At 34.3% G+C, this 13,859-nt stretch overlaps 1 long non-coding RNA gene across 1 annotated transcript; it reads left to right on the top strand.

Moving 5' to 3' along the window:
* Positions 1-672: 672 nt before the first annotated feature.
* LOC125492353 (uncharacterized) lies at positions 673-4,711 on the top strand. Its single transcript, XR_007268924.2, has 2 exons — positions 673-910; positions 1,002-4,711. It is a non-coding gene; the product is annotated as an uncharacterized LOC125492353 (long non-coding RNA).
* The last annotated feature ends 9,148 nt before the right edge of the window (positions 4,712-13,859 follow it).

Here is a 13,859-nt window from a genome sequence, read left to right as displayed (position 1 = left end):
GCACTTAGTACCCGTACATGGATCGTCTCTTTCATATGACATTGCACTTGCCATGCAATGATCTCAAAGGAGTACTCGATACTTTATTGTTTGCTTTGCTTTTGAGGCTTTTTATATGCTGTTTTTTTTCGGTTTCCTTTTTGGAAATACAATATTTTTTCCTCTTTTTTTTAATGGTTCACATTCTCACAATTTTGATAATTTGGATCATTAATCCCTTTTTTTTCTGAACCATGATTCCTTCTATTTTTTTAATAAAGTCAAGTAATTCTCCAATAACCAAGAGCAGTGAGCGATCACGAAGAAAAGTATAGGTACTAATTAAGTAAAGTAAGGCATAAAAGTCCTTCCTCCATACCCCGCATCTTAGCTAATGAAGAAAGTGTGCTAGATTACCAATAAGTATGATCATTATTAAGGTACATTAGTAGGTTGCAAGACTTAAAGCCATCACATTCATAACTTCAAAAATATTTTTTTTATGTAATAAAACGGAATTTCAGTAAAACGTTGTTAGATTAGAGCCCATTAATAATATTTCTCATTATCCGATGTCTTTTAAGAGGTAAAAGGGAACGGTGCACAATATACCCTTAAATAGACACATAACAGGATATATAAACTTAAAATTTCGGAAATATTTGGTAACATTTCGTCATAAAACGGAATTTCCTTACTTTTTGTTTAGTTTCTCAGCATATAAATCAAATAAATCTTAACTGTAATGATGCAAGAATAATTTGTTATTTTCCCTATTATAGTCATTAGTCAACCTTATGTTTCTATCTTAACGCTTACGAATTTAAGGCAATACATATGTGTTCAGTTTGGCAGATACCAAAGTCCAAAAGAAGATTAGTTGGGTTTTGATTGCAAGAGATATTGAGGACGATTTTGTAGCGAATTCCAGGTGATCTTGACCACGGTGTTGGCTTGAATTGTTGATTAGTTGATCTTGATTTTATTTGGTTCTTATTGTAGTTTCGATTCAATTTATGCAGCGTACACTGTGTGGATTTTCTGATTTCGCAATCAATTGAGAGCTGCATTTAGTTCAGTTAGCCAAAATGGTTTCTTTCGAGATGAATGACAGAAAAAGGTAGCAACATTTTACTTTTTCTTGATATTTAGATACTAAAAATTGTGGTTATTGACTAATTAACATCTTTATTCGGAGTATATGTGATTCATATGATGTGAATTAACTTTTTGCTAGACATATGTATGCCACTTCATACGACTTTGTAAAAGTTAAATGTGATTCTATTACTAGCATGATTCTTTCTATATTAAACTTGATACGATTGTTGTGTTTGTCTTTTCCATTTGTGTAGTTATTAGAGTAATTAGTTAATTGATCATTAAGAAAAATTTGTGCAATCCTTCATGAGGGTTGGGGGGAGTCTTGCCCAACATTATTTTTGATCTCTTTAATTATCTATGTACCTAGTTCCTTTTTCTTCATGTTTTCCCTTCTAATTACCATTAGTATAGTTTAGTTATATTCTTTATATGTTTGATTGTCATAGGTGTTCTTAAAATTGTAAATTATGTGCTTTATATATATTCTCTTTGATTTTATATATTGGTGGTGAGAAGTTTTCTTTCCTTATATATATATGTAATAACCCTGTTTTAAGTGTGTTTATTAAATATTAATTATATTTATTAAGTTAATTATATTCCGAAAACTTTTATTTTATTTAAGTTGTGGAATTTGTTTTATATTATTGTCGTGTTTGTAATGTATTTATTTAATTAATTTTATGAAATTATTATTATTATTAAAATTATTTTGGGTCTTATGTGCGAGGAAATTGTGCGGTATTTGGTCAAATAGGAAGTCAAAGTCAATTTTTCCATCAATTCTTTTCCCCTTTGTCGGTTTAGTGAGAAACAAAAACCCACCAAAGTCATTCTCTCATTCCCGTGAAAACAAACCCCAACCCCCGTAAGAAAACCCACGAAACCCCAAAACCCAAATACTCAATCTCTCTCGTCCCCTGCTTCTTGCCTTGTCGGAATCCGGTTGCTCGCCGGCGTTCTTGTTGCTCGCCGGAGTCCTCCTTTCCCTCTGTTCGTGTCGTTTCTGCCGGTGACGTTGTTGTTGCTGCTGTCCTGTTTTTCTCTCTCCTCTATTGTGTTGTGCGTGTGGTGCTGCTCGCAAGCCACCTCACCACTGTTGTTGTTCGTCGCTGCTGTGTGTGCGGTGCTGCTCGCTAGCCACTGCGACCCTGTGTTTCTCTCTCCTCCCTCGAAACTCTTTTTCTCCTCTCGTTGATTGTTGTTGCTGCTGTGTTTGTGGCGGTTGTACCGTCGTTCTGGTTTGGCCACCGCGAGTTATAGCTCGTCGGACTTGCTGATCCATTATTGCTCATCGATGCTCGTCGTTGTGCACCGAAGCTTCGAGACCCTCTGTGTTCTTGGCTCTCTTCTTCGCTGCTCACGCAGAGCAGAGGTACACATCAATTGTTTTCTTTTGTCTTGAAATTTCAGATTATAGAATTAGTGATTCAAGCCTAATTTATATTTAAATTATGATTAGTAGTTTAATTAAGGAATATAGTTTAATTGAGAGGAGTTATGGTGGTTCATCTGGTGGTGGTTGTTGTTAGTTGCGCTATTATATTGTGTTGTTGTTGCTGGGATTGTTGGTGGTGGTGGTGATGTGCCACGGTTGTTGAATGTTGTATTGTTTGTGTTATTCTATCATTGTGGTTGTGGTGGAGTTGTGAAGTTGTTGCTTATTGTTGTTGCGCTGTTGTTATGGTTGGTGTAGTTCTGGTGGCTATTGTGGAGTAGTTGTGATGGTTGTGGTAGAATTGTTATGTTGTTGTTCAGTTGTTGTTTGTGATGTTATTATGTTGTTGTCGTTGTTGTATTGTTGTTGATGTTTGGAATGGTTGGTGGTGGTAATGTGTTGTGGTGGTGGGGTTGTTGTGCCACTGCTGTTAGATGGTGGTTGTCTGCAGTGGGTGTTATTACGTTGTTATTGATGCGTTGCTGTTGTTGTGGCGGTTGTCGTTGTGGTGGTTGATGTTGTTTTATGATATTATTCAGTCCTTCTTGTTGCTGCGGAGTTTATTGGGGGGGTTTGTAACTACTATTTGTTATTGTTGTTGTCGTATCGTTCTTATTGGATAGTCGTTGTTGATGATGCGAGCGAAGTCATAATCTTAGAATTAGGAGTCTGTTATAACTATTGTAGTTGGAGTTGATATGTATGAAGTCGAGTTATGAGTTATGGGATTGACTTCGTTAATTCCTATTTACGGGATTCAGTTTGATTAGCATAGTGGTTGCGTTAGAAGAAGTTAATTAGAATAGTTAAGATTGTTTGTTGATTATTATTATTGTTATGAGGTGATTATTGGAGGATAACTAGGAATGGAGTATCATTCGGAATCATGAAGGAGATTGTATTGTTGGAATTGTTATTCGGTTGGTTTAAGGACTTGAGTGCAAGATAGAAATCAGTTTATCGAGGTTTATTTATGTGTCGAATAGTTTTTATATTCTCAATATATATTTGTTTGTAGCCAATTTATGTTCTTGATTTTGGTAAGGTTGTGAGTTATGTTTAGTTGGTTTAGTTATATAATTTAGCGTTATGATTATGGAATTGAGATGTTGAAGGTTGATAATTTCTAAATCGGGAATTAGTTATGATTATGTTTTCTAGTTCAGATTAGTGTATGTTTGGTTATTGATTATTGATGTTACTGTGAGGTGGTTGTTGGAGGATGGCTATGTAGACGTATATAATTCAAGATGATATGGGAAATCAAGTTATGATGATTGGAGGTTTCGTATAATTGTTATAGAGTTAAGGTAACCTTTATGTTCAGCAAAATATATTTAAATGCTCCTGTGTGCGTTATACTAAATTTTAGATATCATATATCGTTTATAGTAATGGTCATGATTACAGATGCATCTCTATGAGTTAGTTGTGAATTGTTATTGGATTGTTATAAAAGTATCCTTTTGTTCAATTATTGGAATTGTTCAAAAATACTATGTTTCTTGAAATATGATTTGGTATGATAATGAGGAAATGATTCAAATATGAGTTAAGACCAGATAAGGTCGAATATGGTGTTATGTTATGAGTATTGAGGATTCAAGTATGAATCATTAAATATCTTATATTATAAATATGAAAGTGAGGCATGAACATGCACCCGAATTAGGGCGGGTAGAGTCCCTAACTGTTGCCTTTCAGGAAGGGTGAATTCCTAACGTTATAGGACATGTCCGGTTAAGTCTTGCAAGCAGAACGATAAAAGGTGGGGTGACGACCCTCAACAGTTTGGAGACAGTTGGTACTGCGTGGTACCCCTCTCCATTCGCGTTCATGCCAAACGATTTGATTTTGTGAAACTATAATAACTGAGTTGAATGTGATTATTTGTTATCATAACTATGTGTTAGTTTTCAAAATACACCTAAACTTGTATTTTCTATTACACAGTGTGTACTCAGCTTTGCTGATTGGTTTGTCATTTCTGTGGCCTGTCACATGGTGGATGGCAGAGTCAAACTTTGTTGCAGGTTTGGTGTTGTGAGCTCGGAATTGGAAGTGAAGCAAGATAAAGATGTCGTCGTAGCTTATGGATTGAGTTTGTTTCTAGATAGTGTATTTGAGAACAGTTATTCATTGTTCCTTTGTATATAACTTTTGGGAATTATAGTTGAGTTATTGGTGTAATTGAAGTCTTATATAAAGGATTTTGTTTTGTGGGCCATAACCCACAGGTCTAGGATCGATTTGTAAGGTTATGTTTCCGCTGCGAATAAATATTTAATTCGAGGATTATTAAGTATTGATTGTGATTAGTGAATCTTAAGTGTGTTTAGCTAGCAGCTCGAGAATCGGGCTGTTACAATATATATATATATATATATATATATATATATATATATATATATATATATATATATATATATATATATATATATATATATATATAATATATATATATATATATATATATATATATATATATATATATATTGGCGATGAGAAGTGTGAAATGAAAGAATGTGTGAGTCTATTTTTGTTGTCCATTTGTTGTCTTAGAGTCCCTGCCTTCTTCTCTGGCTGTTGGGAGAAAAGAAAATTTCAGCCATAGTACTAACATAATTCTTTTCCTAAAAGATTAGAGTTTATGCAGAAGAATAATATGAACTCTCATAAATCTTGTGAGCTAAGTTCACTAATAGAATTGTTTTCTGACAGGATATGTATAATCACATTTATTGTCTCATTGTCTCCTAAATGTAGGCCTATGTTACTCGAACTCTGATACAAGTGTCCAGTGAAAATTTCACATGATTTTGGCGTAAAATAAGTCCATACCCATGTCGGAATGTCCACATTGGTATTTGAGGTAAATTGAAGAGTCTGAGTAATGTAGATGTAGACTAGATCATTTTAGACAGATTTTTGTAGATCATGTTAGATCGTTTTTGTAGTATCAACTTGCAATCTACATTTTCCAAGGTGTAAAGGGTTGCATAACATCAACTTGCAGATTTTATTTCATTATTTGAGTGTGGCTTTTATATCTGAATGATCTTGCTACAACTATGATAAAAAGAATTCTGAAAATTAAGCATTGTTTAAAGTAGATTTCCTCAACAAAGCAAGCAACAAAAGCATACATGTGGATGTGGCTATAAGCTAGATTTGATCTTGTTTATGATTTAGATTAATATTGATATGTATATATAGTAGTTTTTTTTTAGAAGTTTATCACAACAAGAATCCGCGCTTTTAGCGTCTGAATTTACAGTCCGCCTCAATCAGACGCAAATTAGCGTCCGTTTTGGAAAAGTAGCGTCCGTAGTTTTGAAGGAAGCTAATTAGCGTCCGTTTTTCGAAAATTAGCATCCGTTTTTTGAGGGACGCTAATTAGCGTCCGTTTTTCAAAAATTAGCATCCGTTTTCGGAATGGACTCATTCTGTGTCTGTGTCTCACCTTTCATTCTCTCACCTCATATATCAGAATAAACTCATATATCAGAATCAAAGTCGACCCTCATTCTGTGTCTCACCTTTCATTCTCTCACCTCCCTTGTCCTCTCTCTCATATCTCTCCTCCATCAGACATCACGCATCTCACTCTCTCTCATTCCTTTCATTTTCTCTCTCTTTATTCACTCAACCCACCCAGATTTTTCTCTCATTTCTCTCTCACATCTATTTACTCTCGTTTCTCTCTCATCTCTCCTTCTCTTTTTTTCTCTATTCTAGATCTGGAAACACAACCGCCCCGCTTTGTCTCGATACTCCACCGCTTCGTCCCCAACCGCTTCGATTTGAAGGTAAGTGGGTTATTTTTTAAAAAAATTTTTTGTTTCTGTTTCTGGTTTTTTATTTTGGTTTTTTTCATTTTTCGGATTTTATTTTCGTTTTTTCATTTATTTTCGTTTTTTTATTTATCTTTTTTTTTCGATTTTTGATTTTCGTTTTTTGATTTTGTCCATTTTAGATAAATTTTTGGGTTTGTGGGTTATAGATCTTGGTTCATTTCTTGGTTGGTTATGGGTTATGGATCTGGGTTGTTAATTTCGTTGTTTGTTTGGGTGGGTTGGTCAGATCTGGGATGTGGGTTGTTTGGGTCTGTGGGGGTGCTGGGTTGTTTGGGTCTGTGGGGGTGCTGGGTTGTTTGGGTTTTTGATTTTTGATTTTTAGTTTTTAGTTTTTCGTTTTTCTCATAATGGTTTTCGTTTTCTGATTTTAAAACTTTTTATTTTCGTTTTTTTGTTTTCGTTTTTATGCGTTCGATTTTTCATTCTTTGGTATTCAATGTTTTGTTTTTTTGGAATCAGTTTTTCTTTTTTTCCTTTTTTGGGAATCAATTTTTCTTTTTCTTTTTTTTTCCTTTTTTTCATTTTTTTGGAAAACATTCTGTATAATGTTTTTAAAATCGATTTAGGGGTTCTTTTTGGGAAAATATTTTGATTTTTTTCTACATGTTTGCTGCAGATAGAAGATCTTCAGGGTTTGTTCCTGATTTAAAGTTGGATTTCTTCAAGATTGGAGTTGGATTTGAGCTCCAGATTATGAATTCTTGTACCTGCAATATTGAAGATGGAGTGTAATTTTTTAAGTTTGTTATTTCAGATTGTATTATTATCTGTTATTATAACTATGTGTTAGTAATATTACTAATGTCTACTAATTTCATCCTAAATAGTGATATAATGATATGTTTGTAAATTAATTAAACTAATCAGAAATAAATAATAAACTATATAAACTTAGCAATAAAAGATTGAATTGGAAAACAAACAATAATGCGAATTCTAGGACAGTCGAATCCACCACTACTAATATGATTAATAATTTAATTTGAATGAGAATTAATCGGTTTATCAAGGTCCCTAAACTACAAGTCCGGAATACTTAAAATGAAATAGTGTTGTGATTAATTAGGTGACATAACTTATCTAACCAAAGCATAAATTATTCAACTTTTCAATCACAAATCAGGAAATACCATTGCATAACATCACCCTTTGAACTACAACAACAAAGTGTGTAAATATAATAACAATATAAACTAATAAATCATTCTACAAGAACAATTACAATCATCAATAAACTTTATCCTCTCATCTCTCATTTCACCACCACCCACGAACTACCTTTCAAACACCAGAATTTTTAGTCGGTAATTCGCCAAAAAATGTGACCTAAAGAAATCCAAAAAGAAAACCCGTCTTTTTCTCTCTCTCCTCAGTTTCAGGTTACCTATATCAGCACCACTGGCTTCCACCTGTCGCGCTACACCAGCCTCGCGTCGCGCTTTCCCCCTACCTCGACGTCGTTCGTCGGCCACCCGCCGCACCAACACCACTCGCACCTCCTCTCTCTCTCCATCGCACTCACCTCTCTCGCGCCTCTTCGTCGCGCCTGCTGTACGCACAGCACCACCGACAACCTTCGTCCCGTCGTCGCGCCTCGTCTTCGTTGTCGTCGCCGTCTACTGTCGGCCACCGGAGCTGGAATTGAGGCAACGCTGCCTACACGTTGCCTTCCTTCCTCTTAGTAGCAGAGGTAATGGACATCCTTTTTAAAATTCCTGATTTCCTAAGTTTATAATCGAAGCCCACGTTTAGCTCTTTTGTTAGTTATACTAGTTTGGGCCTAGGAGACTACAATTTGAACTTAAGTGTTATAAATCTGTTAGGATATGTGTTGGGCTAAAAGATGAATGGACTTGTTATGTTTTTATTTATGGACTGATTTAGTTAATTTAATTAGACCACATAACTTAATTCCTAAAAAATATGATTGGGCTATATTTCATGATTACTAGACTAGTTGAGTTGTTTAAAACTAATCCAGTAAGCTTGTTATTTGTAATTTGAGCTTAAGTTATTATTACTTCACTAATACTTAAGTTGACTTATAATAACAAGATAGCTTGACTTACTTGTTTTACGTGATTAAATAATGTTATAATAATGAATGGTTCTAGTATAGTAAGAAACTTAATTAGTTTAATAATAGACGATTAATTGATGGTTAACTATGAACTCCTAATAATAATAATATACTTTCAAAATGGTTATATAATATGTATTAATATAACTTTAAGCATATAATGTTTCGATAATTCTAAAAGTATAACTAAAGGAGTTATGTCACATATATATTTGTTTAACGAGTCACCTTAAGAAGTTATTAACGACTAAGGTAATAATGACCATTATTTGAAACCTCTTTGACAAAATAATTGACGTTATGACTATAATACGCTCTAACTAACATTTAGGCTTCAAAGTTAATTAATGAAACATTTATTAACAAAATTATTCTTGATTAGATTATAGAAGATAACGGATATTACAAGTCTTCCCCCGGCTATCAAGGTTGTTAAGTAGGAATTCAGGTAACGTCTACTGCTAGCACCCGCACTCCCTTCTAACTATGTTTCATAAGATGTTTTTATGAAATGTTTATGCGATGTTTTTATGGTGTGAAGGATATGAAATGTTTGCTATCTAAATTATGTTTATCAAATGATTTGATGTTTTGTGAATTATGACGACTTTGATGTTACGAAAATATGATGATGGTTACGTTATGATGATGATTACATTATGATTATGTAATCTTAAAAGAAACGAAACATGATAAAGTTCAAGTGGAAGAGGGTTCTTGGTAGTACCCCGTGGGTACCGCAAGTGTCACATTTGTTATGGCCACCCTTCTGGTTAATGATTGGGCACCGAAAGTGTCACCTTTGTTGGGACCGCCTATATGTGGGCAACGCAAGTGTCACCTATGTTGTGACCGCCCTTCTGTATGTCAACGATGTGGGCACCGAAAGTGTCACCTATGTTGTGGCTGTCTTTCTGTATGTTATGGGGAGACGTCCCTTCTGTTGTACTAGCCAAGTTACCGAAACAATATATATATATGATGATGAACAAGATAACGAATGATAAATGAGCTATTGCAACCCCTAAAATCCGTTGCAATAGACTCAATAACCGTTGCAATAGAGCTATTGCAACGGTCAGACAACTGTTGCTGTTGCTGCCCTTGCATTAGCTCTAATGCAACAGTCTTGGACACCTAATGCAACGGGCAGTTGCAACACCAAATAATCGTTGCAATAGTACTAATGCAACTAATGTTTATTGTCTAATGCAACGCCTCAGGGGTGGACTAGGTTTGGTTACTATATTAGGATTTTCCATGAGATTAGGTACCTCCTAGTCTAAGGAAGCTTGATTAATCATCTTGTTTTTGAAATTGCTGGATTAGTTGCTCATGTCATGAGAATAGGTCATGAATGACTAATCGGACCTCTCTAATTTGCTCGAGAGAAAGTAATTAGGGTTCTTATGTGATTAACTTTTTCCCCTTGTGAAATCTCCTATATGTCTTTTCCCTTGGCTTTGATTTTAGATATTTTGATCATATGTTTGTAAGTCCCCCTAATCCCTACTTCCTCTATCCTTGGTTTATTTGCCTCATTTCATTTTTATTCATTCGACTTATTGATTTCCTAATTATTTAAGATTTTAGATCTTAGTTTATGATACTTTTAAAAAAATCAAAAAATAGGTTTAGCTAATTGTAATTAGTGAATATTTGTTTAGCCTTACTTCTTTGTGGTTCAATCCTTGACTTGCCTACTATCGGTTAGTTTAGATTTCTTTTTGACGTGGTACAACGAGCATGTCATCAGGATGGTGGTACACGCGAGTAGTCAATAAAGAGCAAGAAGAAAATAACGAGCAGAAGGATGATGGAACAAACCACCCTAAGGGTGTAAATTTATGTCATTATTAGTATAATATATAAAACATATTAACAATAATATGAAATAGATCTTGAAAAGACGTGAATCGGTTTTAAAATGACATGAAACACTTCTATAATGACGTGGAACAAAACTTTAAATGGTATGACATATTGATAATGACATAAAACGGCTCATAATTAATATTAGGGATTTAAAAATGATATGAAATAATTCAAAAAATTATATAAAATATAACATTAATGATATAACAGTTTTTTATAATGACATAAAACATTAGTTTGTAAATGGGAGACTTTGTTACACATTTAGTTATAGTGTAACATGTAACACACAAGACGCGTGCTTCTGGCATAATATGTGTAACCTCCTAAGTAATTCCCTATTTTTTAAGACTAGATTCTTTAGGAGCGGATTATTGCATGATATTCTGGCCCCGTAATTCGAACCCAGTCTGCCTCGACTCAATTTTTGGGAAAAACAACCATAAACAACCCAATTCCGAAAATTGTAGCTCAATTTTGACATAGTCAAGAAACGGCCCGAAATAGTGGATTTTGCCGCGAAAAAGTTATCACGAGACTCAACCCACCCTAGCAGGCCACTATTTTGTGGAAAGCTCGGTGCAGCTCATATTTACCTCTAAATTTCTTGGATAATAAAGAGAATTACTAACACCATAATAATGGTTGCATGCTAAGTTTGTTTTACAAGGTAGCTTCTCCTGTTAAATCTATATACCTATATCTATATAAATATATTATCATATTTACCTCTAAATTTCTTGGATAATAAAAAGAATTACTAACACCATAATAATGGTTTCATGTTAAGTTTGTTTTACAAGGTAGCTTCTCATGTTAAATCTATATATCTATATCTATATAAATATATTAAAAGGTGTGCATAAACAAGAAATTTTGCCATGTGGTGCTCTCCCTAAGGAGTTTTAGTTCATGTAATCCATGTACAATAAAAAAAAAATAGAAATTACAAAGTATAGGGTTTGATCCCGAGACCTGAAGTACATATACTAAAGTCTTAACTACTAGATTAAGTTGTATTTAATGTTATTATCATAAAGTATTATATCAATAAATGAAATTTTTTCTTACCCGGGCATAGTCTGGGCCTAATAACTAGTATATATATCTAAAACTCAAGACAAACAAATGTCATGCTGCCACATGTACTCTCTCCTCCCATAAACAATCAAATGAGACATTAAACAATAAAAATGTGTATTTCAAGACTCAAACCCATGACTCTCATTTGGTATGTTAATGTACTAACCAACTACACTACATTACTCAATTGATCTTTTTGGGAGAAAAAATCATTTAATGACAAGATAATATTTCGATTTTTGAAGATTTCAAATACATGTTGGTAAATAATTCAGGACATATTATCCGAAACAAGAACTGGTTAAAATTTAAAAGACGATTTTCGACAAATTTTGATTGAATTAAAATCAAGACGTTAGACGGTTTGAGATCGAGCAGTGCACGGACCGAATGGGCTTGGATTTTTTTATTTCTCTCTCTATATTGGAGGTGCCGTGTAAAAAGTTCATCAAAAAAGTCGATTTTAAATGGCAACTCTCGATTGATTTACAGAGACCTATAAGTCGTTACTATATTAATTTACTAAAGACCCATAAGTCGTTACTATATTAATTTACTAAAGATCATCCTGTCGAGCTCTTGTCGTTACTATATTAATTTACTAAACTGTCATTAATGAATAAGGATGCACATTTGTCTGACTCTGCACGTTGGTTTTCAACTACTCCATCTATCAAGGATGTTTTGACTCTGCACGTTGGACATAAGTTAGAATTCTCCTTAATTTTCATTGTATTTTGTACTATTTCTGAGGCTTATATGGATTAAAAAAAAATGTATACACTCCATCTAATACTCCTTCGTCCCATAATATGGTGTCTACTTCATTTTTGGTGGGTCAAACTTTAAAAACCTTTGACCGAATATTCTCATTTCTATATATGAAAAAACATATTCACGTAAGATCTTGTTAGATTCGTTTCAATGTGTAGTTTCATAATATCAACTTTTTATATTTTTTATTAATACGAAATTGAAGATATTAAAGGTCAAAATTACGTCTTGGAGACCGTATAAAAAAGAAACAAGCACTATATTATGGGACGGAGGGAGTACTATTTTATACCGTTTTATACAATTTTAAAATGTATGATGCTTCTAATAGCGAGAGAGATCGGTATGGTGTACTTTATAAAAAAGAAACAAGCACTATATTATGGGACGGAGGGAGTACTATTTTATACCGTTTTATACAATTTTAAAATGTATGATGCTTCTAATAGCGAGAGAGATCGGTATGGTGTACTTTTAAGTTTTGCCAAAATTGATAATTACCCTCATTATTTCAGAAATTTGTAAGAGTACTTCTAAGGTTAGAGTAAAAACTATTATATTTTGTTAGTTAAAACCTCAAGTCAGTTAATAACCATTTCTTCATTGCATCTATTACATATCTCTCCACTACAATGGAGGTGTTCATCGCAACAGTAACTTTTTTTTATAACGAGAAATCGTACATTAATTAGAAGAAAAAGTACATGCTAGTGCTAACATAACCAAATTTAAAACAAACAAACGAACCTAAATCAACTTTAGAAGCTCTTACAGTACATAGAAAACAAAAACAACCAAATACGATAAAGAGTCGCATGTGACGCATGGCATCTCTGGTCAATGCTGGTGATGGGAGTCAAAACTTTGATGGTTGATGGCAATGGTAAGAGAAGCGAGTGTCGTTCACGATTCAGACAACGTACAACCAACAGCGAGCGTTGCATCTCGCCGCATGAACAATCCCAACAAACCGCTATTGCTTGGGATTTTGGGATCATGATCTTGTGAAGAGTCACGTTCCTTTGTGATTCACTACTCTTGCTTGAGAGTAATTTAGGTTTCTCTATTAGAAAGGAGAAGCAAATTTGAGTAGGCATGCTGAAAACCACCAGTGCAACTGGTGTGCCGCCTTCATATTTGAATTTGTCAAGGCAAAGACCATAAAGATCAATGCCAAGCTAGACAAAGAGCTAAATAAAATGAGCTCTTGAACACATCTCCGGTTTGTGAAATCGGAAAAACGACATCCCAACCATGAAAAACTTGCATCACCTCGACCACGCACACAATCCGCTTGTTTCAAATGTACCCACATCACAGATTCCAAAAAAACCACAAATTCTACTATTGTGAATCCCCATGCCTTATCCAACCAAGGGACTCATAAACTTTTAAGAAGCAACCACATAATAAGAAACAGATAAACATACTGAATATACTGATAAACATAGTTAAAATTAATCCACCTAGGGGAAAACTAACAACCAGGGGGAGGGGAAGCTCAAAGACAAGGGGGAAGGGGAAAGGGAGGCCTAACTTAAACAGGAGGGGAGGGGATAGGAAGGCCCGACGTAAAACAGTGGGGCTGGCATAGGGAGGCCCGATAATAAAATCGGGGGAAGAAGGGGAGGGGAGGCCCGACAATAAAATCGGGGGAAGAGGGGGAGGG

The sequence above is a fragment of the Beta vulgaris genome, chromosome 8 (assembly GCF_026745355.1).
Source record: "Beta vulgaris subsp. vulgaris cultivar EL10 chromosome 8, EL10.2, whole genome shotgun sequence".
NCBI classification, from domain to species: Eukaryota; Viridiplantae; Streptophyta; class Magnoliopsida; order Caryophyllales; family Amaranthaceae; genus Beta; species Beta vulgaris.
This window is presented reverse-complemented; position numbering and strand designations above follow the sequence as displayed.